At 34.9% G+C, this 16876-nt stretch overlaps 1 long non-coding RNA gene across 29 annotated transcripts in view; it reads right to left on the reverse strand.

Moving 5' to 3' along the window:
- Nucleotides 1-4806: 4806 nt before the first annotated feature.
- The window catches only part of LOC129034777 (uncharacterized), a 62528-nt gene continuing 50458 nt past the window's right edge, over nt 4807-16876 (reverse strand). For all 29 annotated transcript variants that reach the window (XR_010126223.1, XR_010126221.1, XR_010126227.1 and 26 more), the window contains 2 exons: nt 14639-14807; nt 4807-14365 (listed from right to left, as the gene is read on the reverse strand). This is a non-coding gene — a long non-coding RNA (uncharacterized LOC129034777). The remainder of the gene's footprint in view (nt 14366-14638; nt 14808-16876) is intronic.

Genomic DNA, 16876 nt, shown 5'->3' on the forward strand with positions numbered 1-16876 from the left:
ACTTGGTAAATGATTGCTAAACAAATATTCATTAATTCGTTAATTTAATTTATCCACCAGAGGATATACACACTATATCCTTTCCTTATTTCATCCAGAGAGAACAGAAATGAAACTGAGGGAAAACACAGGTGCTCAGATAAATTAAAGAATATTGCTGGAGAGGTCGAAATTTAAAATTTAGTCACTCACTGGCTTGTTTGGAGTAATAAGACTAGAAGGGCTATTCAGTATCAGAAAGCCTGATTCAAAGTAGTACAATGTTTTTTCAATTTTTTAAAAATTGGAAATGAAATTGATATCAGAATGTATTAGGCAGTTAATGTCATCTTCCAGTCCAATTATTTTTTGTTTTGGACATTGCTGGCTTTTTATATTGTGGGTACTTGATTTTTCTATTCAGGTAAATAAGAGTTAATAGCTAGAGTGTGAATTTGGCCCCAATAGATAATTAGTATAATCTGTTATGTATGAAAGCTGGATTGGAAGGACTTTGATTTTAATAATGCCCATGGTATCAAATCAACAATTTGTCATTATGGCTGCAAAATGCACGGATGGGCAAATACACATTCCTCATTTTGTAATTTATTTGTTTTTCCAAAAGAATACACTGAGATTATTCTTTTTTATTTGAATATTCAGAATAACAATGAAAGTGACTGATTGAAACGCTGCGTTTCAAACTGGTGTATCATTTTCTTACTTATCATTATAAAAAAACTCTTTACCTCATATGCTATTTTTCTATTTCTCTTTCATCCCACATTTGGGAATGGGTATAAAGACAGGGAAGGACTAAGACTATAACAAATCATATAATCTTAAAACCAGAAAAAATATATATAGCCCCACTTTGATATAGTTCAAGGTACATTAGTGTATTTTTAGTACATAGTTTATAGGATAGGTTTATGTGTGTTTTGTATAATTAGTGACAATAGTAGTGCAAATATACAATTTTATAGGTACAGTGCATGCATACAATTTATCTTTAGAAATATATTTGAGATGTTTAGATGTTAAGAGGCTTCATATTGCTGTTTTAAAAGATAGCAACTAGATAATAAATTGTTATCTTTAGTACATGTTGACTTTAATATATATCCAATCAAGGATATTAGCAGGTATATGAATGAAATGAATCTTTTGTTTTACAAAGTTTGTTTGGGGAACACTCACTAAAAAGAGAAGCTGGGAGAGGAGGCTATATTTCCAGGCAATTTAACTGTCCATGTAATAATAGGCTATAGCTATTGCAACCTTTGACTTGGAACTATCGATCTAAGGATATGAGAGATCATTCTATTAGCACATATTATAGAAAATATACATAATATACTCTCCACTAACAGTTATGGATAATGTATATTAAAGTCTGTCTCCCTCTCTCTCTCTCTCTGTGTCTGCCTTTTTAATGTGTATATATACTGTTAAGAAAAGATCACGCCGGGCGCGGTGGCTCACGCTTGTAATCCCAGCACTTTGGGAGGCCGAGGAGGGCAGATCACGAGGTCAGGAGATCGAGACCATCCTGGCTAACACGGTGAAACCTCGTCTCTACTAAAAATACAAAAAATTAGCCGGGCGTCATGGCGGGCGCCTGTAGTCCCAGCTACTCGGGAGGCTGAGGCAGGAGAATGGTGTGAACCTGGGAGGCGGAGCTTGCAGTGAGCCGAGATCGCGCCACTGCACTCCAGCCTGGGCCACAGAGGGAGACTCCGTCTCAAAAAAAAAAAAAAAAAAGAAAAGATCACGAGGTACCCCCAAGGAAAAGCAAAGGAAAGCTTTATTTTCCAAAAAAAAAAAAAAAAAAAGCAATTTGAAGATAAGGAGACACAACTTCTTTTGTTAATGGGAAAGTTCCTTTGGGAGAGAAAAGAGTGGAACTGGCTTAGTGACAATTTCCACCCTAGTTCACAATCAGGCCCATATATGCAATTGAATAATTCACACCCATTTATTCTGTATTGGTTGAAAACAACTGAGTCCCCATTGTGTAGCTGCTGGCCCCAATCAGAGGTGTCTGGTGGATACCCCTTTCAGGCAGCCAGTAGGAGTAGTTTTCAGGCCATGATGTCTTAGCTCCAGCTACAGGAATCATCCCAGTTGCAGGCCAGGAGGTTACAGAAACTGCCTTAGCTCTGAGGTGTCTGGAGCTGCCCTATGCAGGAGAAACGGGGCATAACCACCCATCGCTCACTCACCAAGGGCACTGTGATAGGTTCATTTCACAGCACTCTGGTGGGTGTCTGTGTGTGAAAATACCTTAGTAAGTTTTGTTAAATAGTTACAGTTTTATGAGAACTTTTTGCTTCTTTCTGATATTTATATCACATTTAATAATGTAATGTCTTGGAATGAAAGAAATCAAAAAAAGGTAAAAAATATGTCTTTTTTAAACCACCACTTGCTCTCTAGACATGAACACATGCAAGTTACTTCTAATAGAAGAAATAGTTTAAAGGTAAAAATAGGTAAAAGGATAGTCCATACTTATCCTGTATAGCAAAAGTTCTTTTTGCTAGAAATTTTATAGTCTTTTAAGTTATTTTAAATATTTGTAAATAAGACAATTTGGCTTAAGGTGAAGCTGATTTCCATTCACAATTCTAAATAAGGCAGAAATAGAAGCAAAGGATAAAGGAAGGGACAGAGAGAAAGTATTGAGGCAAGGAGAGGGAGAGAAGGACGGAAGGAGGATAAATGGAGTGAAGAGATAATGAGAGAGCAGGAGGAATGAAGGAGGGAGGAAATCAAAGGGAAAGCGAAGGAGGGAGCAGACAGAAGATTGAGAGAGAATCTCATTCCTTTCCCAGTTTTCCTCTTCAGAGAACTTTCCGTGACTCACTTGTGAGAAACATTTCTCAAGCCCTCAAGCTCTTGTGGGCTTCACCCTACATGTGGTAATAAAGAGCTTTTGGGTTCCAGTGTGCTATAATGATATTGTTTGTATAGTATGGATTGTTTTTCTGAAAATTATAGTCTACCTCCGTATCACAACTAAGATAATGTTAGAGTAGAGAGACAATAAGTCATATCCTGAAGGCTAATTGCAGATCTACTATATTATGTTGGAGGGCCCAGGAAACAAGATGGGTGTGAAGCCCTATGTCTGGATGGGAAGAACATGACCCTTTCTTATAAAAATGTCTGACAGCTGGAAACACTATACAGCTTCTTGACTATTACTTCATAAAGCATGATTATACCAAATTAAGTGCTAAGAACCTCAAATACACTTCTTAGTTAATAGTTCCTAGTTTCAGGAAGAATATTTCAGAATTCCATCAGAAGCAACTCTGCTTTGCTGAATAAAAGAAGTCAGGAAAAATAGTTGATACTATCATAAAATCGTTAGACATCTCTGTGCTTTATTCCAGATATATAAGCATGAATCAAAAGAAAGATTAGGTCTTTTCTATTCATGGACTCATCTCCATTTTGTTCTCTAGAAAAATATAGGGCTTGGGAGAATCTTTTTAAAAGCAATCTTTTAAAATACAAGACATGCTTCTGCCTTTTAGTTCTGAAATGCAAATACACAGTGTGGAGCAAGAAGTTTTGGTAAGCCTTCTTATCTTCAAATCATGTGCTGAGGTTAAGAAAAAGGGTGATGCCCCCTCTAGATAGTTCATCCTTTCTACTGCACAGATTCAAATCTACTCGCATATTTGCAGAGCACCTCCTCCACAGTTCCCGTGGGCTTGTCTTCTAGAGGAAGAAATTAGAAGAAAGTTAGTAAGATGCTATGCAGCTCCCAGCTCTGCAGTTAATTTTAGGGCTACAAATGATACTCACCTCCCTCTTCCACTAACCTTTCTCCATTTGTCTTACCCACAGCTATCAATCTATCTGGCTATTTTTTTTGTATTTTTACTAGAGATGGGGTTTCACTATGTTGGCCAGGCTGGTCTCAAACTCCTGACTTTGTGATCTGCCCTCCTCAGCCTCCCAAAGGGCTGGGATTACAGGCGTGAGCCACCACGACTGACCGACACTGATCTTTATGTAGGGGCAATTACTCTAAATAAATGATTCCTGGATTGTTTCCCTTTATGTCATAGAATTTGTTATTTAAGTGAATTTCTTGCTTGAGATAACAAGTGATATTACTTTCCTCAAGATAACATAGAAGTCAAGGCAAAAGAGAAGTAGTAATTTCAAGAGGCTTGAGAAAAAAGGTATAAACTAAGGAATTTGTATTTAAATGAGTTTTAGATATATAAGCCTTCAGAATGTAGTTTGGAATATGAATTAACTCAGGAAATAATGCATACACATGTGCTTCTGGAAGAATCTACTGGAGGATGAAGTTAATCAATCAAAAGAAAACTGGGGAAGTTATAGCAAAAGGCTGATGTAAACCTTAAATATATTTAATTGTAATACCAAGCTGAAGATAAGGATATGGGTGAAGAAAAGTATGAAAACATTTTGTGTTTGACAACACAGAAATAGTGCATCATTACCAAAAAAGGAGAACACAGAAAAAAAAGAAAAAGTATATTGGCGTCATTGACTGTGTTGTAGAGAATAAGTAAGAATTAAAATCGCCATTCAAAACTGACAGACTCCATTATAAAATGTTAAGCAAGAAAAAATGTCTCTATCAAACTTGTAAATGCAAAGGAACTACTAAAATAAAAATAAAAATAAAAGCCTTTTAAAAAGTTCAAAAGTAAATTTAAAATATAACAAAAGTAAATAAATAAATAAATAATTACCCTTACAAATTTGATGATGACATTTATCATTATAATCCAGGAGTGATAATACAAATATATGACAAAGTTGAGGACAATATGTCATCAATAAACATGAGTGTGTTTTACTATTAATAATTCACAACAAAGATTTTCAGAGTGGTTTATCAAGGTAAACCCAGTCTTAGGGAACACACCTAAAACAGTGATTCGAAAGGACTAAAAACAGAGGGATGAACAAAAACCCGACAGGCAAATGAAACAATAAAAAAACACGGATTGAGAATTTTATATCGGAACAAATATAGTTCAGATGAAAAGCAGTAAATGAGAAAAAGACTATGATTAGTAATAAAAACAATTCAGAATGGTTATACAACAATTATGATCATCAGTGCTTTAAATATGCCCAAATACCCACATATTCTCACAAATACACATTAATTACATATACAAAAAAGAAAATACCAGAGATTGAGAAGAAATAGGAACATGTTAACAACAGGAAACATTAACACATCACTAGCAGTAAAATAAAGATTATTTATTTGGGATCAATGCCCCCAGCAAGGGTGAAATTGCTATGTCATGTGATAGTTACATGTTTAATTTTTAAAGAAACTGCCAAAATGCTTTCTAGTGGTAATGCTGGTGGTACCAAGTCACGTTTCCAACAGCAATGTGAGGATCCATTTTCTCTGCATCCTTGCCGTCATTTGTTATAGATGCTATTTTTTGTTTAGCCATTTGAATAGGCATAGAGTGATATCTCAGTGTGATTTTAATTTGCGTTGACCTATTGATGATGTTGAACATGTTTTCATGTCTTTATTTGCCATCAGTATGTCTTTGGGAAAGTGTTTCTTTCTGTGTTTTGCTCATGTTGTAATTGGATTGTTTAGAATTTAACAGTTGAGTTTTGATAGCTTTCAAAAAATATATTTCAGATACTAGTCCTTTTTTCTATATGTAGTCTGCATATATTTTCTCCTACTTTTTAAATTGTCTTTTCATTCTTTTAACAGGGTCTTTCATAGAGCAAAACTTCTAGTTTTAATAAAGTCAAATTTTTGTGTTTTTTTAATGAATCATGCTTTTTGGTGTTGTCTAACAACTCTTCCCTTAGCTTTAGATCTCAAATATTTTATCTTTCTTTTCTCTAAAACTTTTACAGTTGTACATTTTACATTTTAGCTCTAAGATTGATTTGTGTAAGGTGTGAAACTTGGGTTAAGGTTAATTATCTTTTTTGTCTCTCCAGAAATGTTCAATTGCTCTAGCAAAATTTGTTGAGAAGTTTATCTTTTCTCTATTGAGTTGCTTTTGAAACTTAGTCATAGATAAGGTGACAGTATTTGCACAGGCCTTTCTGGGTTCTGTATTCTGTTCCATTCATCTATTTCTGTGCTACTATCACAGTCTTGATTACTGTAGCTATCCAATGGGTCTTGAAAATAGGTAGACTGATTTCTCTCAGTTTATTCTTCTTTTTGAAAATAGATTTATCTATTCTAGTATTTTAAATTTTCAAAGAAATTTTAGAATAAACTTGTCTATAGTTCAAAAAAATCATTCTGGGCTTTTATTAGAAATTACAGTCAACCTGTACGTCAATGGAAAGTGAATTGACATCTTTACAAGGCTGACTCTTCCAATGCATGAAAAGTGTATATTTCTTTGTTTATTTACTTCATTTATTTCTTTCATTAGCATTACGTAGATTTCAGCATAGAAGTGGTCTATGTGTTTTGTTACATTTGCACATAAATATTTCTTTTTTTATTGATTGCAAATGCAAATGTATTTTTAATTCCAGGCTTCATGTTCTCCTTGCTAGTATATAAAAACATGATTAAAAAATGTTTAGCTTATATTCTGTGACTTTGCTGAGTTCACTTGTTACTTCTATTTTTTTTTTTAAATTCCTTTGTATCTTCTACATAGACAACCATTTCATTTGTAAATAAAGGCAGTTTTATTTCTTCTTCTCCTATCTGTATGCTTTTATTTATTTATTTATTTACTTATTTTTTGAGAGGGAGTCCCACTCTGTTGTCCAGGCAGGAGTGCAGTGGTGCCATCTTAGGTTACTGCAACCTCTGCCTTCCAGGTTCAAGTAATTCTCCTGCCTCAGCCTCCCAAGTAGCTGGGACTACACATACCCACCACCATGCCGGGCTAATTTTTGTATTTTTAGTAGAGACAGGTTTCACCATGTTGGTTAGGCTGGTCTCGAACTCCTGACCTCGTGATCCATGCACCTCGGCCTCCCAAAGTGCTGGGATTACAGGCATGAACCACCACACTCGGGCCACTTATTTTGTTTTCTTCTACTGGCTAGAAGTTCCAGCACTATGTTGGATGACAGTGCTGAGAGTGAATGTTTTTGTCCTATTCCCAATTGTAGGAGGAAAATATTCAATCTTGCCTCGTTAAGTACAATGTTACTTGTAGATTTTCCCTATGTGCTTATTGTTGTTTATTAGTAGTTTTCTGAGAGTTTTCATCATGAATGGGTGTTGAATTTTGTCAAATGCCTTCTCTACATTGATTGATAGGATCTTCCTTATCCTCTCAACATGGTGAATAATATTGATTGATAGTCAAACATTAAACCAAACTACATCCCTGGCTGGAATGCATCCATTTGATTAGTGAGGTGAAGAATTGTATGTGATAATATCCTGTTAAGGATTTTTCTGTCTATATTCATGAAAGTTAATATTTGGTAGTTTTCTTTCTTCCTTACTTTTTTTTTGGTACTGACTTTGTCTAGTTTGTTATCAGGGTAATACTAGTTTCATAAGATAAATTGGGAAGTGTTCCCTTATATTCTCTTTGCTGGATGACAGTGTATAGAAATGTTAAAGGTCTGATATAATTCAAAAGTAAAACTATCTGGGCTAAGAGATTTCATTTTTAGGATTTCAAAGTTACATATTCAAATTCCTTGAGTTATGTGGCTTCAAATTAATTCAAAAGTAAAACTATCTGGGCTAAGAGATTTCATTTTTAGGATTTCAAAGTTACATATTCCTTGAGTTATGTGGCTTCAAATTAACTATTCCACATGAGGTAAGATGTGATTTTTTATTTTTGAAATCAGGCTATTTTATTTAGTTGTCAAATTTATGTGTGTGGAGATGTCTGTATTATTTCCTTATTATCATTTTGATGTTTGCAGGGTCAGTAGACCTATATCAGACTTGATATCGACAATTTATTTCTTGTCTCTTTTATTCTTTATCTGTCTTATTAGAGGATTTTCAGTTTTACAGAACTTTTAAAATAACCAGCTTTTTCTGTTTGATTGCTATTACCTGTTATTTTCTTATTTTAAATTTCATTAATTTCTGCTCTTACATTTATTTCCTTCCTCCTCCTTGATTTGCAATAATTTTGCTCTTTGTTTCCAGTCTTGTGAGGTTGAAGCTTAGATTACTGATTTGAGACTTTTTCCTATTTTCTAATGTATGCACTTAGTTTTTTCAATTTCCATTTCAGCACTGCCTTGGTTGTATCTGCCCAATTTTAGTATGTTGAATTTTTATTGGATTAAATGTATTTTTTAAATTTTTCTTCAAAATTTTTCTTTTAACCATGGATTTTTTTTTAAAGTTTTATTTTAGATTCAGTGGGTACATGTACAAGACTTTTACCTTACCCATGGATTTTTTTTTAAAGTCTGTTGTTTAGTTTATGTACTCGGAGATTTTTCTATTATCTTTCTCTTATTGATTTTTTAATTTAAATCCATTGTGTTTGGAGGACACAGCATATGTTTTAAATTTGTTGAGATTTGTTTGATGGCTGGGCCAATATTAGTACACTTTCTGCAGACATTTGACAGTCACGTGTATTCTACTGTGCTTGAGCAGAGTTTTCTGTAACTGTTGATTAAGTCCTCCTAATAGTATTGTTTAGTCCTTTTACATTTTTGTCTATTTTCTAATTGTTCTATCCATTGCTGAGAGTGAGTGTTAAGTTTCCAGATATAATACCTGATTTGACTATTTTTTTTCTTCTATTCATTTTTGCTTCACACATTTTGTAGGCCTCTTGTTTGGGTAATACAGATTTAGAATTGCTATGTTTTCTTGATGGCTTGCTTTTTAACATTCTATATTGTCCTGTTCTCTCCCTGGTCATATTCTTAGCTCTGAATATATTCTATATGATATTAATAAAGTCATTCCCGTTTTCTTTTTACTAATGTTGACATGTGTATTCATTTTCTGTGGCAGCTTTAACAAATTAACACAAACTGGTGGCTTAAAATAACAGAAATTTCTCTCACACAGTTCTGGAGGCCAAAAGTCTGGAATTATGGTGTTGGCAGTGGTACATTCTCTCTAGGGGAGAGTCTGTTCCTTGCCTCTTCCAGCATCCAATGGTTACATCACTGCAATCTCTGCTTCAAAGATCATGTTACCTCCTCTTCTGTTTGTTTAATCTCTCTGCTCCTTTTTCTCATAAGGACACTTATGATGGCATTTAGGGCACATCTACATAATTTGAGATAAGCTCCTCCTCTCAAGATCCTTCCTTTACCATTACATCAAAGACCTCTTTCCCAAATCAGGTATCATAGATTCCAGGAATTACCACCTGTTATCTTTGGGGGACATATTTCAGCCTAACTGTAGCATGATTTATCTTTTCCATTTTTTATTTTCAACTTATATAGGTTTTTATATTTTAAATGAGTTTTATAGACAACATATAGTTGAGACGTCTTTTAATCCATTTTGAAAATCTGTGTTTTTTAATTAGGATGTTTAGACCATTTACATTTAATTTTATTATTGATATGTTAGCACTTGTCTGCCATTTTATTTCATTTTTTGGTTTTATGTTTATTACCACTGTTTATATCCTGGTTTTTTTTTGTGGGTATACCATTCTATGGGTTACTTAAACATATTTTACAATTTCATTTTTACTTATCCATAGTATTTTTGAGTATGTGTTTTTATATAGCTTTTTAATTTAGTTATGCATACAGAACTTATCCCAGTCTACTGATATTTTTTTTACCAGTTTGAGTAAAATATAGAAACCTCACCTCCTTTTACATCTCTTTACCCTTCACCACTTATAATTATTTTAAATGTTTCTTCTATATATATTTAGAAATACATCAGACAGTGTTAAGTATTATAATTTTTGCTTCAGCTTCAGACTAATTTAGAAAACTCTAGAGAAGAAAAGTGTGTTATATTTACTCATGGTTTTGCTTAGCGTGTTCTTTCTTTCTCCTCAATGTTCTCAAGTTCCTTTTCTTTTGGCTTTCTCTATTTAGAGAACTCCAGTAAGCCATTCTTCTAGAGTAAGACTGCTGGCAACAGATTCTCTTAGTTTTCCTTTATCTGAGCATGTCTTAATTTCCTTGTCTTACCAGAAAGAATAATTTTGCTGGATATGAGATTATAGAGTAACAATCTTTTTCTTTCAGAATGTGAAAAATGGTGTGCCATGTCCTTCTGGCATGCCAGAAATATGGTGTGCCATGTCCTTTGTGATTTGAAAAACCTGCTGTCATTTGAATTTTTTTTTTTTTGTCCTATAGGTAAGGTGTCCTTTTTCTCTAGATGTTTTCAACATTTATCTTTATCTTTAGTTTTCAGAAGTTTAATTATGATGTGCCTTGTTGTATATTTCTTTGAATTCATCCTTTTTTGGATTCCCTTACTCTTGTATCAGTATATTTACATCTTTTGCCAAAATTTGAAGTTCCCAGCTATTAATTTTTTGAATCCTTTTTCAGCCTTACTCTCTTTCTCATCTCTTTTTAAGACTCCTATGACATAAATGTTAAATCTTTGTTATAGTCCCAAAGGTTGCTAAGGCTCTGCAAACTCCATCATAAGTTGAAGAGCATCTATGTTACAAATTTAGTGCTTATTTTACACTTACAGCAAATCTCAAGTTAGATGAGCCACATTTCAAGTCCTCAATAGCCACATGACACTAGCAAAGACCAGCAGAGTTCCATACAAATAAATTTGGAATCTCGGTGAAATAACTACTTTTTAAGGAAAATAAAGTTAGGTTTAGTTCAGTTTCTAGGAAGTGCAATGTTGAATGGTAAAATGCTCTTTTGGGAATTTCAGGCTGTTTAAGAGAAATGGTGACACTGTGGGGGTGATGGGACTCCCAAGTCATAGGGACAATGTAGGGGCAGGAGCCGATAGTTGTGGGGCTAGGCCTGCAGAGAGTTGTTCCCTGTAGTATTTAACTGAACATAGCACCTGTAGGGACAAAAGAGGAGGAGGAGAAGCCTGATGCCAGCTAATTCATACAAATTAAAAATTCTGTTTCAAGACCAAGACTGGATTCTTGAGTGTGTTACCAGTGTAGTCACACAGGGTCCCATGCTCAAAATGGCCTCACATTTAATTTAATGCTCCGCTATTTACACCTTAAAATTATTGCCAACTTTTCCTTTGAACTTGTATTTTGTAAGTGAAGTCTAATGGGCCAATCAAGCTTGTGCCTGAGAAAAGGAGGTTTATGCAGTGTGCACATCTCCTACAAGTCCTTGCCACCTCACTCACATACAAAGTTCATGATGCCCCCGAGCATAGAACTCCAGTGCACCCACACTGTGTGGGAGACTCAAAGTGAGTATAAAGTGCACATCTTACAGAGCGTTGGTAGAATGTGAATGTATTAAGAGAGAGAGTTACATTTGTGCAGTGTTTCCACTGTTCTTTTAAGAATGAAATACAGAGCCATGTCAGAGTTATAAAATACAAATTGAGTAATTTCAGTGATTTCTTATATCAATGAAATGCTCTCATTCTTTGCAATTAAAAATCACATAGTACAATACAAAGGCACATTACATTATAACATCCATGCAGAAAATTTATTATTATTATTATTGTTTGAGAAAGGGTCTCACTCTGTTGCCCAGGCTGGAGTGCAGTGGCATAATCTCAGCTCACCACAGCCTATGCCTCCAGGGCTCATGTGATCCTCCCACCTTAGCCTCCCAAGTAACTGGGACTAGAAGTTCATGCAGCTGTGCTTAGCTAATTTTTGTATTTTTAGTAGAGATGGGGTTTTGCCATGTTGCCCAGGCTGGTCTCAAACTCCTGACCTCAGGTGATCCACCTGTCTCAGCCTACAAAACTGCTGGGACTACAGACGTCAGCCACTATGCCCAGTCAATTATTTTTATTTTTTATTTAAAAATATTTATAATTATTCCTTGATAAAAATCAACATAAATACAATTGCATTATATTTATAACTCAGACAAACCCCTTTATACGAGAAAAGCCTCTGGCTTATGCTATCATATTTTTTTCTATGGAGTATTTGCAAAAAATATTGTTATATTGTGCCAAAATGTTAAAGATAACTTTTCAAAAATAGTTTAGGATGACAAAATACATACATACATTGCTCAGAAAAAATATTGGAATTATTTTCTCTGTAAAGTCAGTATGCAGATGAAACAAAAAATCTCAAATCCATATGGAGCACTGTAACAGCTGTTTTCTTCAAAATTCCACAATTCCATGTAGATACATCTTCCATTGACGGTGTATGAATTTATGAATTCAACCAGTTTTTCTGTTTCTTTTGCAACTTATTCTTCTTCTTTTTTTTTTTTTTTTTTTTTTTTTTTTTTTGAGACAGAGTCTCACTGTTTTCCCAGGCTCGAGTGCAGTGTTGCAATCTCGGTTCACTGCAACCTCCACCTCCCGGGTTCAAATGATTCATGATTCTCCTGCCTCGGCCTCCTGAGTGCTGGGATTACAGGCGTGCACCACCATGCCTGGCTAATTTTATATTTTTAGTAGAGATGGGGTTTCACCACATTGGCCAGGCTGGTCTAGAACTCCTGACCTCAAATGATCCACCCTTCTCGTCCTCCGAAAGAGTTGGGATTAGAGGTGAGAGCCACCGCTCCCTGCCTCTTTTGAAACTTCTGAAGCCTTCTCTGAAATCTTCAACAGTACTAGCTATTTCTTCACAAATTAAAGTAAAACTCTGAGGAGAAAGCCATTCTAATAATATGATAATTTTAGATAACTCAGTAAAGATACTCTGCATCATTTTTATTATTAAATAGCCACAGTAGTTTCAGAAGAAAATTGAGGAACTCATCACCACTGATTTCCAACTTTGCTACTTCAGGTAGATCTCCAAGTTTCATATTTTCTACTTCTATTTTTTAGAAAATATTTCAAAATAATTATTTTTTAAAAATATTTTAAATTAATTGTTTTTCTTGGAAAACATCAGGTAACAAATATAAAGTGTCATGACAAATAATGAGACACAGCAAAAGAAAGGAAACAGCCCCAGGTATTAGTATAGCACTACTGTCAACAGCTCTGTTTTCTGCTTTTTCAATAAGGGACCTCACAATTTGATTTCCATTGAGACCCATTAATTATGAGACCCATTAATTAGGTAGCCAGCTATGTCCCTTGCTCCATTTGAGAAACAGCCCAGTTTTAAATCTGGAACTCATGAACTAAAGCGATATCTAGGTCTCTAGGTGGAAGAACTCTGCCGCACCCCAACAAATATATATTGGAATTATTTTCCTTACTCAAAGAAACTATGTCAGTTTCTGCACATTGAGAAAAAGGGAACATCCAGACCATGCGTGAACTAAGGGACACATATCTAAGTTGACATTGATGTGATGCAAACCATTGTTCTCTGGTTAGAGTGGATGCATACGGAACCAGGTAATTGATAGAGTGCCGGTTAAATTCTGGCCTATAATGGATCCACTCTCTGACCACCCACGTGCTTGTCAACTTAATTCTCTGATTCCCAAGTATGAAATTTATGCTTACATATTAGACATTTGGAATAACACCCATAATAGGGCCCTAATATTTCAATGAGGAAGACAGGTGAAATCCTCTGAAACCTCCCAGTTGCCAACATTTTATGTAGATCAAAAACAAAATCCCACCTCATTAAGCATGTGCGTGTTTGGTGTGTGTGTGTGTGTATGGCAGATAGTAATGCTACTATTAAAGTTTCAGGATGCATGCATGGGTGAGTGATACAGTTGGAAATTTGATTCACAAGTTGTTTCTCAGAAGAAGAATCCAGATGATCCACAAAAATGATTACTGCCAGCTCAATCAAATAGTAATCCTGATTGCAGGATTTTGTAGCATGGCTGAAGCAGATTAGCAAAGCCTCAGGTATGTGGTATGTGATCATTACCTGATTGAATACATGTTTTTCTATTAGAATCAAAAGAAATAATCAGAAAGTTAACTTTCATGTGCAATGGACAACAGAATTACTCAGAGTTTTTCCCTGGAGCTGTATCAGTGTTCATGCACGCCATCATAATAAAATCTGAAGAGTCCAGGCCATCTGGACATCACGTGGTACTTCACTTTAATCCACTGCATTGATGACATCATGTTGAGCAGGCAAGATGAGCAAGAGTTGGCTTCTAGCTTGTACTGCTGTAGGCTCAGTAAGACACAGGCACTCCAGAGGATGGGAGAGAAACCTTACGAAGATTCAGGATGTAACATTCAGTTAGCTCCAGTGGTCCGAGGTATGCCACGACATCACCTCCAACATAAAAGTGAAAATATTGCCTCTTGTATCTGCTACACAGAAGGAATAACAATGTCTAGTATGTTATTTAAAACCTGAAGGCCCTAAAGGAGAAAGAGAGGGATTTTTATAAAACCAGGAATTTTTTTTTTCTCTCTCTTATCTTATTTATATATCATGTCCACCAAAACATACCATTGGTCATTTTAGTAAAACAACAAAATAAAACAATGCAACATTTGCAAAATTCACATTCATATATGTATATAAAAGTTATCTTGTATAAATTAAAGAAATGAGGACGGAGAGAAGACAGTATTAAAGCAGCAAGGATGTGGTGGTGGTGGAATCAAATTGTTCATTACTTGAAGATGTACCTTGTTTACAGGAACAGAATTATGAAGTCTCAGGTCAATTTTTTTGGTATTCTATACTGTCCTCTATTATATCAATTTTTCTCCATCTTCCATTTTCAACTGTGGTGATGTGTCTGTTTCATTGATTTGCTGCTCATCAAATCTGAATCTGATCTGTTCCACTGGTAAACTGTCAATCACAACAGACTTTCATTAGTTTACAAAGCGGTGCACACCTCTTGGTCTTAAAGTGCAGCAGAGAATTATGTTGCCCTGAAACCTGCAATTTAATATGATAATTTTATCTGTCCTGAACCCTTCCTTGTTTTTTCACTCACCATGGTAAACAGCATAGTCTTTTCAGCTGCGGGTTCCCAAACAAGGACCCGTTTCTCACTGAACCACAAAACTAGTAGAAGAGAAGCAGAAAACACACAGCTGGAATGGAACCTATTCATGTTACCCTTTAAACATTTTAAACTTTTGTTTGCTTTCCCTGAGGATAGCTTTGCCATCAAGTTTGATGATTTTACTAAGATATATCTCAAAGTTGATCATTCCGGCTAATTTTAATTTGTTCCTCCTCTGAGATGATTTCGTCTTTATCTTTAATTCCTTTCATGACTTCAATCAACCCTCACTGCATTTTTTTTCTGTGGTTTTGTCATTTTAGTCTATTTCTGTTCTTGGTTTTCGCATTTGGTATTGTATTTATTTTCTTTCGTGTTTCCTTATCTCCATATGCTTGTTGGAGAATATATAATTCAGCTTGGAATGTTGTGTTACAACTTTCTTTTGCTCTTATTTGATTTTTGTTTCTTTGGGGGATAAAAAGCATTGATTTTTATTAGCTAAAATGATATGACTTATACTTCCTGGGATTTTTTTCTTACAAGATGTTAAATTATTTTTAAAAACATTCTATTTCTACTCACACACTAGAAAGAATGCCCCTTTCTGCACTATAGTGACATTCAGTTTCCTTAATGGATGAAGTTGGCCGTGGTGGTAAGAGCAGGAAGAGAAGTTTTGGAGGTTCTTGTTTCTCTCTGGTTTCTACAGATTCCTCAATTTCCCCTTTTCTTTCTTCTTTGATTTCACTGCCATGTCCTCAAGGAGCCCCGTTCCCTACCTGCTTCTGCCTTTGAAGCTGTACCTCATCAAGGCTGTCACCTCCATCCCCCTCATTTCAAGCCCCTTTTCTGTAATTGGTATTGGGAACTACGTGTCCCAGAAATGTTTTGACAATGTTCATGCCTAGTGCCCAACTTCTAAGGAGATTCTTTGTTGTGCTTTTTGTCTAAGTTACCACTTTTCCTCTCCTCTTTTTCATGGTTCCTCTTTCGCCTCCCTCTCCTGGCTGTCTTACCCACAGGTTTGCAGTGGCAGGGAGAGCTATGTTGGGATTTAGAGTTTACTGCTTATAGCTCGTCTGAATTTTGTGGTGTTCTCTGTCTTCTACTGATTCCTGAGGTATACATCTTGCATGATTTTATGTTTATTCCTTGTCGAACTTATGATCCTTTTGAAGGGTAAGTGAAGAAATTTAAATTCCAGTGGTTACCTTCATCCTCCAGGTCTGAAGCTCCCTTATTGTTATTACCTTGCTAGGCATATTTGCCTTGTAGCAAGTTGCCTTTTGCTGTATATTGTTCCTTCACTGTCTTGTCCTTAGATTTCTCTTATTTATTAATTTGAACTATTTACTTACTAAAGATACTGACCCTTTGTTTTCTTAGTCACTATAACTATGTTTCTATAATCTCTGTTCTTTTCTATTTTAACTTTCTGTATGATGATTCACTCACTCATTTTTAAAAAGTACTTCAGTTAGTAGTTACCTCTTGGGAACTATTTTTTGTACAAGGTAAAAATGTAAAATTTAAATTCCATTTGGCACCCATTACGGGGTCAAAAGTCACTAATTCTCCTCAGTGTATTGTTTGGGGAATTTTTTTTTTAGGGTTTAGAATCAAGTGTAATTGAAAAATAGTCTACCCTTCTTTTTAGATTTTATCTTTGAATTGAGAATTGATTATTAGTTAAAAATACTGCTAGTGATTTCATTTCTGGTTGCTCCTCATTTTCTTACACAATATAGATTTATTAATACATACAACTAAGATGACTTTATAAAAAAAATTCTATTTATTGAGGTATTCTTTGTGGTCTAGTTTTGAAAACATTTTTCCTCCAAAACTTCATGACCCATTTGACAAATGTGTATTCATGGAAGTTAGGGTATATTTACTAAATAAA

This window comes from Pongo pygmaeus, chromosome 3, assembly GCF_028885625.2.
Source record: "Pongo pygmaeus isolate AG05252 chromosome 3, NHGRI_mPonPyg2-v2.0_pri, whole genome shotgun sequence".
Taxonomy (NCBI): domain Eukaryota; kingdom Metazoa; phylum Chordata; class Mammalia; order Primates; family Hominidae; genus Pongo; species Pongo pygmaeus.